The sequence below is a fragment of the Chlorocebus sabaeus genome, chromosome 14 (assembly GCF_047675955.1).
Source record: "Chlorocebus sabaeus isolate Y175 chromosome 14, mChlSab1.0.hap1, whole genome shotgun sequence".
NCBI lineage: Eukaryota > Metazoa > Chordata > Mammalia > Primates > Cercopithecidae > Chlorocebus > Chlorocebus sabaeus.
The window spans coordinates 101,024,431-101,033,570 of NC_132917.1; positions in this window are offsets into that span (position 1 = coordinate 101,024,431).

A 9,140-nucleotide genomic window follows, 5' to 3' on the forward strand; every position below is an offset into this window, starting at 1 on the left:
GAGGACAGAGTGCTGGACCAAGAAGAGGTGGCAGTGGGTGCTGATATTCCCTTAAATGACAGTTGATTCTGTGAAAGATACAGCTCCCCAGTGGCCCCAGCCCTCTTCCTTTACACCCAGAAGACCATCAGCCAAATTCGCCACTGACCTCAGATGACTCAGAACTTTCGCAGCCAGGCATGGTGGCTCATGCCTATAGTCCCAGAACTTTGGGAGGCCGAGGCAGGTGAATTGCTTGAGGCCAGGAGTTCAACACCAGTCTGGACAACATGGTGAAACCCTGTCTCCACCAAAAATACAAAGATTAGCTAGTCTCATAACCCACTCTCAAGAAAATAAATAAATAAAAATTAAAAATATTAAAATATTAACAAAGAAGAACCGACCTACCTTGTAGCTATGCTGGAGTCAAGACCACAAGGATTCCCTTCTAAGGCAGCTGCTCTCTCTTAGTGGTTGGATGAATGGTCCTGGAGCTTGCTAAAAATGCAGGTCAGTGGGGCTGGTCAAGACAGGGCTCAGGAATCTGTCGTATTAGTTAGTAGCCCAGACCCCTTGGGGTTGTGAATATAGACTTCGCATCACAGCCTCAGGACACCTCCGTGGTCATCTAGTCCAACCTCTTCCCTTTTGTCTGATCCCCAATCCCATCTCCGCCGTTGGAGTTCCTCTGGACTCTCAGGATCAACACTAGAGAAGGAGGTGGGATTGGGAGGGTGAGAAGTTGGGCTGTGATGCCCAGCGAAGGCCTCAGCCAACCCCGCAGGAAGCTCTGGAGCCGCGATGGTCCTTCAGAGGTGTCCACGCCAGCTCTGCCCCGAGAGCGGCTCACAAGTGTTAGACACATTCACTTTGAGAGCTGGGTCTTGGGTCCCACTTGTGAAAGGTAAACCAGGTGTAGTGAACTAAGGTCTTCTTTAGGAATGGGTGTTAGAAAAGCCCACTCCCCATGGCCAGGGCATCAGACAGCCCCGCTGGGATGCAGAACCCTTACTGCAGTCGTATATCAACTTTAGCACAAGGTCTTGACCAGTATCTCTCTAACATCCTTATATTCCAGGCTTTCCTAGGTAGAATAGTGTCCTCAAGGAATCCTCCAGTCATTATATCAGTAAGCCCAAATATCCCTGTAGAGTTCATCAGTTGATGAAGAAATTGAGGTCAGGGAAAAGAAGTTGCATGGTCAAGGTCATTTGACATGCTTGTTCTTGTTCAGGTCTTGGAAATATGACTCTTTTAAGGTGTATGTTTCAAAGCATCCCCAGATGTCTCAATAAAAATACGATGACATACCTCCCTGTATATATACACATCCTATTGACTCCCTTTGTTTCCCAGAAAGGCTTTTCTCTAACTGGAGTGTTTTAATAGAAGCAGGCAAGAAGCCCCAAGATCATAGAAAAACCAATTAGCAAGGGTGGAGGTGATCCTTCAATCCCATCTGGTGTCCTCAGTGCCGGAGTCCTAACCAGGGTGGGGCACCCCAGGTTTTGTGTCAGGGCTACAAGATACAGGAGGTGCAGATGCCAAATCTCATTGCTAATGCAACTGATTGAACAACATGCAGTTCCTGCCTCACAGCACCCCCAACTCAATGCACACCTCATCAGACTCAAGGCGGACCTGCTCCTGGTCCCCTCGCTAGTCAGAGGACAAGGACAGAGGGGTGACCAAGGCCTCCTGTGATCCGGGAGTACAGTTCATGTTTGCTCATGGGGGTTGAAGGTTCCTTTTCTATCAAAGTGCCCTGCCTTGGAGACCTCATGCTTGTCCTGCTTTACCTTCCAAGGTCTCTGATTCTCAGAGAGAAGATCTGAGGCTGGCATGCTCTTCCTTCCTCTCTTTTCCCATTCAACTCCACTGCATCCCACCTCCTGCATCAAAAACAGCCCCTTGCTCAGCAACCACAACCCTGTGTAACAGAAAGACGTACAATTCTGATTCTTTCAGCTTCAATATCAACTGAGCCCTTTGGTATGCAATGACCTACATAGTGTTTAATATGGAAATATAAGAATGTTTATCTTAAAAAAAAATCTCTGACCCACTTTCAGGCCACCAGCACAGGTACTCTTGGGTAAGGCAGATTCCTGTTGACTCTGAGCAGCACAAATGCTAATATCATTAGCATGTCTCCTAGGATTTAGAGTAATTCAATCAAACCCCTCCTCCCTCCAGCAAGGGCCAGTTCTGAAACTCTCCTTAATTCATTTGTCAGAACCCGACTGCTGCATCAAGGGCCTGAATTAAAACAGCAAATTCTCAAACGCAGGCTCATGGCATAGCAATTTACACATCCTCTATAGGGTGCAGTCTTTTGGGGCAAGAGATTAACTTAAGCTTTCCAATGATGACTGTATAAAAGGAGTGCTTCTCACTCTTCTTCTCCTAGTTTTCAGTTGATCTAAGGAACTCCTTGAAAATTATTTTTTAAAGAATTGTTGTCTCATATTAAAGGGTACCAGCTGTGATTTAAAACCTCTGTCTGGGGAAAAGTAGACAAACTCCTTCCACATCAGTGTAGTTGAAAGATTTGGAATTTAGAGACCTGGGCTTAGGTCCCAGCTCTACTGTTCAATAGCAGGGTGACCTTGGGTGATCATTATCTTTATATTCTACTTTCTTTCCCTGAAAATGGGAATCACATTCATGTTTACTTCACTGAGCTACTTACAAAGACCAAATGAGATCATGCACAGGCATTATCAATGGAAAAGCTTTATCCAAGGATAAGGGATCTTCCTTTATTTTTGATTGCCTATTAGAGGGGTCAAAGCCAACACTGAAAATCAAAAACGGTTCCTTTTCATCACCCTTTGCTTCCTAGATGATCTTTAGGTCCTCAGAGGTACCCAACCTCTCTCCATTTTTATCCATGTATAGCATGAAATGTGTGTAACTTTATTCATTACCAAAGTGTAAATGTCTCTCTTGGGGACATTTTCTTAGTTACGGGAAACAAAAACTGTGATCCGATCTGCTAAAGTTCTTTGAATGAGGGATTAGGGGACTCATTTGAGGTCAGGGAGGCATGTTGGTTTCCCAAAATTCAATTGATAGGTAGCTGTTTGCTTGTGGATATTTAAGGACAACCCTGTGGCGAAGGGATGTGGTCTGAAAGGAGCAGTTCTTCACAAGAACCCAGGGTAACTTGCATGGATCTGTGAACTTGCTGGGAGTAATCACATCGCTACCTTTAATGGGGCCACTTGTAGTTGTAATCTTGACCAGAGGCTCCTCCCCTTAAAGCGGATGGCCCTCCCCACTGTGCAGGGCCTCATCCAATCTGCTGAAGGCCTGGATAGAACAGAAGGCTAAGTAAAAGAGAATTCTCTTCTTCCTCTTCCTCTTCCTCTTCTTCTTCTTCGACAGAGTCTTGCTCTGTTGCACAGGCTGGAGTGGTGCAATCTCAGCTCACCGCAACCTCCACCTCCTGGGTTCAAGCAATTCTCGTGCCTCAGCCTCTTGAGTAGCTGACAGGCATGCACCACCATGCCCAGCTAATATTTGTATTTTCAGTAGAGACAGGGCTTCACCATGTTGGCCAAGCTGGTCTTGAACTCCTGGCCTCAAGTGACCCACCTGCCTCAGCCTCCCAAAGTGCTGGGATTACAGGTGTGAGGCACCACACCCAGCAGAGAATTCTCTCTTCTGCCTCACCGTCTTTGAGCTGAGACATCTGGACTAAGACTCAAATTGGATCTATCCCATTAGCTCTCCTGGGTCTGGGCTTCTCAGCCTCCAGAGCCATATGAGTCAATTCCCTATAATAAATGTCTTTTTACATATACATATAAATGTATATATATACATCCTATTGACTCTGTTTCTCTGGAGAACACTAATACAACACTACTTGATCATGGTTTGTAATCCTTTTCACATGTTGCTGGATTCAGTTTGCTAGTATTTTGCAGAAAATTTTTGCATCAATATTCATAAGAGATATTGGTCTGTGGCTTTTTTTTCTTGTGATGTCTTGGTCTGCCTTTAGTATTAGGGTTATACTAGCCTCATAGTATGAGTTGGGAAGTGGTCCCTCCTTTCCTGTCTTTTGGAAAAGCTGTTAAAGAATTGGCATTCATTTTTCTTCAAATGTTCAGTAGAATTCACCAGTAAGACTTTAGGACTTGGGTATTTCTTAGTGGGTAGCTTTTTGATTAATAACTCAATTTCTCTTCTTGTTAGTAGTCTATTTAGATTATTCTATTTCTTCTTGATTGGATGTTTGTGAAAAACTGCTCCTTTCAGACCACATCCCTTCGCCACAGAGTTGTCCTTAAATATCCACAAGATAGGCTCTTAAGAGAATCAAGTCACCTTTAAGAGTGAACACTATTGGAGGTAAAAGTCAAAAATTCTACTGAGTTGACACTTGCGGCTGAGTCTTTTCCTTCTTCTAAGCAACTAGATTGTGGTTGGGTCATCTAGAAACTTGTCTGGAGTGAACTGAACTCCCTGAAGCATTTGATCCAAAATATGAGCTTGTGAATGAGCAAAAGTGTGATGAAATTAAATTACCATCATTTTGCAGTCCAGCACAAAATGCAACAGGTGTTAATTCAGATGCCGGTGGCACTTCTCTGAAGATGGAGATGGCTAGGTGATATTATGTGGCTTCTTGGAGAGAGTCAGCTTCCAGGAAAAGCATTAAACAATGTCCTTGTTTTCTACCACTTTCGGATAGCTCAGAGGCCTCTAGAAAGTTGTCATCAACAATAAGCACCTCTCCCACCCCATTGCGCCAGAGCCTTCTAGAGTTGTCACCATGGTCCCAGTTCCCTGTGAGTTATTTTCCATTCCAGCCTGGCTGCAAAGAAAGTTTCCATCTGCTTGACTTCCCAATCTCTTCCTATCTCTGTGAGGCATTTCATTGTTATGGCTAATCACCACAAATGCACTAAGGGTGCCAAGCTAATAAATACGGGGAAGTTGCAAGAACCAAGAAATCCAACCAAGTTCTCCCATTCTTGGACTATGGTTATTGACTTCCTTCCTGCCTGGAACCCAGAAACTCTTTGTTGTTGTTGTTTTCTTGTTCTCCAAGTTAGTTCTCAGTGGAGACCTTGTCAAACTTCCTCAATTATTTAGACTTTCCTTGTCTCAAAGTCCTATAGGTCTCTTCTCTGAGGAGGTCTGCAAAGGTAGAATGAGAACTGAGAGTGAAGGGCCATGATGGCATCCCCCACTGGCCACGCCCCCATAGCCTCTCACTTGGGTGACTGCAGGGATCACCTTGCAGCTCTCTCTGCTCCTTCCCTCTCCTCCAACTTTATCCTTATCACACAGACCAGAGGAGAGCTCCACCTCTCCATTTGCTCCAGTTTCAGTGGTCTCCTTAAACACACCAGGGACACTCCTTCCTTTGCATTTGCTGTTCCTTCTGCCTGAAACACTCTTCCCTAGATATTCACAGGCTCGCCCCTTTAGTTCCTTCAGGTATTTATATAAGTGTCACTTTCAAAATTAGATTGTCTATGACTACTCTATTTACCGTGTAATCCCCAACCCCAACCCCTAAAACACTCTATCCTCTTAATTGCCTTGTATCTTACTTCTCAATTCTGTTATTGCCTCCTTCCCCACTAGACTGTAAGCTACATGAGGGCAGGAGCTTTGCTATTTGTTCACTGAACGGATTGGAGGTTGAGTAAGAATGTCATTTACACTGCCTGAGAGCTCATCACTCAAGCAGCTGCCAGTGGTACCTAAAAACCTTGTTAACTGCATAATAGAATTTCTCCTGGATCCAGTTAATGGGCTGAGTGAGGCCCAGGCCACCATGTTAGTTAGGCATCTTGAAGAGAAAATGTACCTTCTTCTTTCCCCAAGCCAGAGTTTTACTACCCTTCTTTTTAAATGCATTATCCCTAGAAGATGCCTTAGCAAAGTTCAGACTTTCCTGAATCAAGTTAGTAAGAAGTTAACTAGGAGCTAATTAGTAAGGCAGTTAACTTTTCAACTTATCTCTCTTAAGCTTTGAGCACTGTACATTTGTGCTTCTATAGGTATTGCTGTGACTCTTGTGTCTAAAGATGGGAATATGAAAGAAGCTATGTTCATGAAGAACATCGTAGTAGATCCTTTAACTTTTAGCCTCCTTTTTGTCCAGGATTAGATTCCAGTGGGATCATTCCTGTGCTTATCCCTTAGAATTTCTGGCCCTCTTGCCCTGTACTACACTTGCCGGCAAATTCCCAATCATGATGAAACCCAACCCTCTTCACACCTGCAACTGAGCAGTTGAATGGGGCTGACAATAACCACACAGCCAGCCAGCAGGTCTGAATGAAAAATCCCTCCCACTTGCTTCAAGTGGTGCCTGAGCACTCCTGAACTCCCCTCATCCACTCACGTGCCCACTCTGCTCTCTTTGACAGCTATTTTCGCCCTTCTTGCCTCCAACCATCCTCTCAGCCAATGAACTTGCTGCTTATTCCAATGAAAAGAGAGAAACAATCAGAAAAGAACTTCTGCAAGCTTCCCCCAACAAACCTAGGAACTCACCCGAATCTAGACCTAGGTACTCTGCCTGTTCCTGCTTACCATGGAGGAATTGATCATATGCCCACTGCAGCCCACACTTCCACTTGGACATTGCTCCTGTCCCCTCTTGCCTATTCAAGGGCTTCACACCAGCAATTGCCCCTCTTTTTCTCAAATCATAATTTCTCCCCTCTCTACATGAGCATACAGGCATGGTGAAATATCTCCCAGTTTACAAAAAAGGAAGATAAATCCTCTTGTTACTCATCCCCTGTGAACTACAGCCCCCATTTGTCAGCTCTTCTTTATGGTAAAACGCCTCGAAATGGTGGTCTGTTAGTCTCCATCTCCACTTTCTCTTCCAATCTCTTTTCAGTGTGCTCCAATCTGACCTTCATTTGCATCTACATCAGCTTCTCTCAAGGTCCCCATGCTTAGCCACATGCTTGGTTTCCAGCCCTCCTCCAATGCACCATCTCTTCCTTGAAACAGTTTTGTTCACCTGGCATCCTGGGCACCACGTCTCTTGGCTCTCCTTCTATCTCAGTGCTGCTTCCTAGACTGCTTCCTCTTCATCAGTCCTACCTGGAGATCGATGGAGTACCCAGGGCCTAATTCTCAGTTCTCAGCTCTTCCTCCCCTCCGAACCCGCTCCCTAGGAGGTACTATGACTTCCAGTTGCTCATGACCACTGGGTTTGGATTTGCAACCCAGGCCTCTTACAGGAGTGGCAGGCTCCCACCAGCTGCCCACTTCACATCTATCCTTGGCTCAAGGATCGTCTCAAACTTCCTATATCCAAAAATAGAGTTCTGGAGCCAATGTGCCATTTTCTACTTCCACATGAGTAGTACTTTAAGCCAAAAAAAATTTGAGTTGTCCTTGACTTCTCTTTTTCTCTCACATGTCACAATCAACCCACATCGGCCAATTCTTCAAACTACGTCTAGAGTCCAACCATTTTTCACCACCTCCAGCATAACTCACCAGGAATACTGCAGTGGCCTCAATGGGCTCTGCTTCCCCTGCACCCCTCTATCATCTTTCCCTACACAACAGCCAGAGGAGGCTTTTACAAAAAGCCACGTCACTGGTCATTGGCATCGACCACTTCCATGCCTCAAGCCCTGAGATGGCTTTCCATCTGTTTACAGTCAAATCAGTTCCTGGCCATGTCTCTCACCTCATCCTAACTCGCTGCTTACCAGCCTGTGGGCCTCCTGTCCTTTCTCTAATATCTGCCCCAGGGCCTTTGCATTGTCTGTATCCTCGGACTGGAGTACTTTCTCCCCAGATATCTGCTGGCTTGCTCCCCTATCTCTTTCTAGTCTCCTATAAATGAGAGCCTCTCTAAATACTCCCCATAAAATAGCTTGGACTCTGCCTCCCCACCACCCTTGATTCCCCTTAGCCTGTTTATTTTTCTTCACAGCAGTGCTAGGAGCTTCACAGCTCCTGCTGACATATCATGTGCTTCTCCGTTTAGGATCTGTTTCTTCTGCCTACAGGGGAGTGTGAACTCCTTGAGGGCAGTCCCTCTGTCTGATCAGTTTACTGCTATAGGAACAGTGACTGACACACAAAAGCCATCCTTTTAACATCCACTGTATGAATACAAGAGTCAATTGATAATAGTGGAATTCATAAACAACCCGTATCCAACAGCAGAAAAAGGATGAAGTAAATTACATTTTGGCTCCTCAATGGAATTTTAGAGTCAATAAAATAGATGAAATCATTCATAGGTATTACTTAAAGGACACGAACAATTTTCAAAAACGACTTTAAATTGTTAACAGATGCACAGGGCAAAAGTTTTACCCACCTAGCAAACAAGAAAAAGCAAATTAAAAGAACTGTGGGATATCACATTCCTGTTACTAAATTAGCACATGTTTCTCTTTAAGCATACACCACTACATTCTGGAAAGGCTTTCCTGGGGTAAACCCTCTCCTAAGGGATGTAAATTTACACAACACCTTTGGGAAAAAAATCTAGACAAAAATACATCATATTACATCAAGATGTTCATTCTTTCTCATCTGGTATTTCTCCTGGGACTATCACATAAGAACATAATAAACACCATGGATATAAAAAACAAAATAAGAAAGCCTACATGTTCTAATGGTTAAGAAGATAACGATGCATTTACTCCATTGAGCATTATAAAGGCACCAAATTATGTGTATTAAGAGTTTTGTTGACTTGGAGAAATGTTTATACCATAATCTGATACTAAGTTTTTTTTTGTTTTTTTTTTAAATCAGTCCTGGGAGGATGCCAGGTTATCTATATAGGAAGCAAAAGACATTCCCAGATTTCCTCTAGGAGCCTGGAGAATTTGGACTCCTGCTCATAATTACTGACTTGACGCTTTCTGTTATGTTTCCAATGGTCTAATTAAGTTTCTCTTCAGATAATGCTTTGGCCAAGCTCTTTTTTGTTACAAATACACAATATAAAGATTTCAGTCTGCATTCCCCGTTACCATCCATCTGCATCAGTACCACAAACAATTAAGTTGATCATGTTAGAGGTTTTGTGCTTAATTTTTACATGCTAAAGAATTATTCGCATTTTAGTAAGTCACAGCACTTAACATCTATTAACGAGTATTGAAACTTTATAAACTATTTAATTTTCTACCACA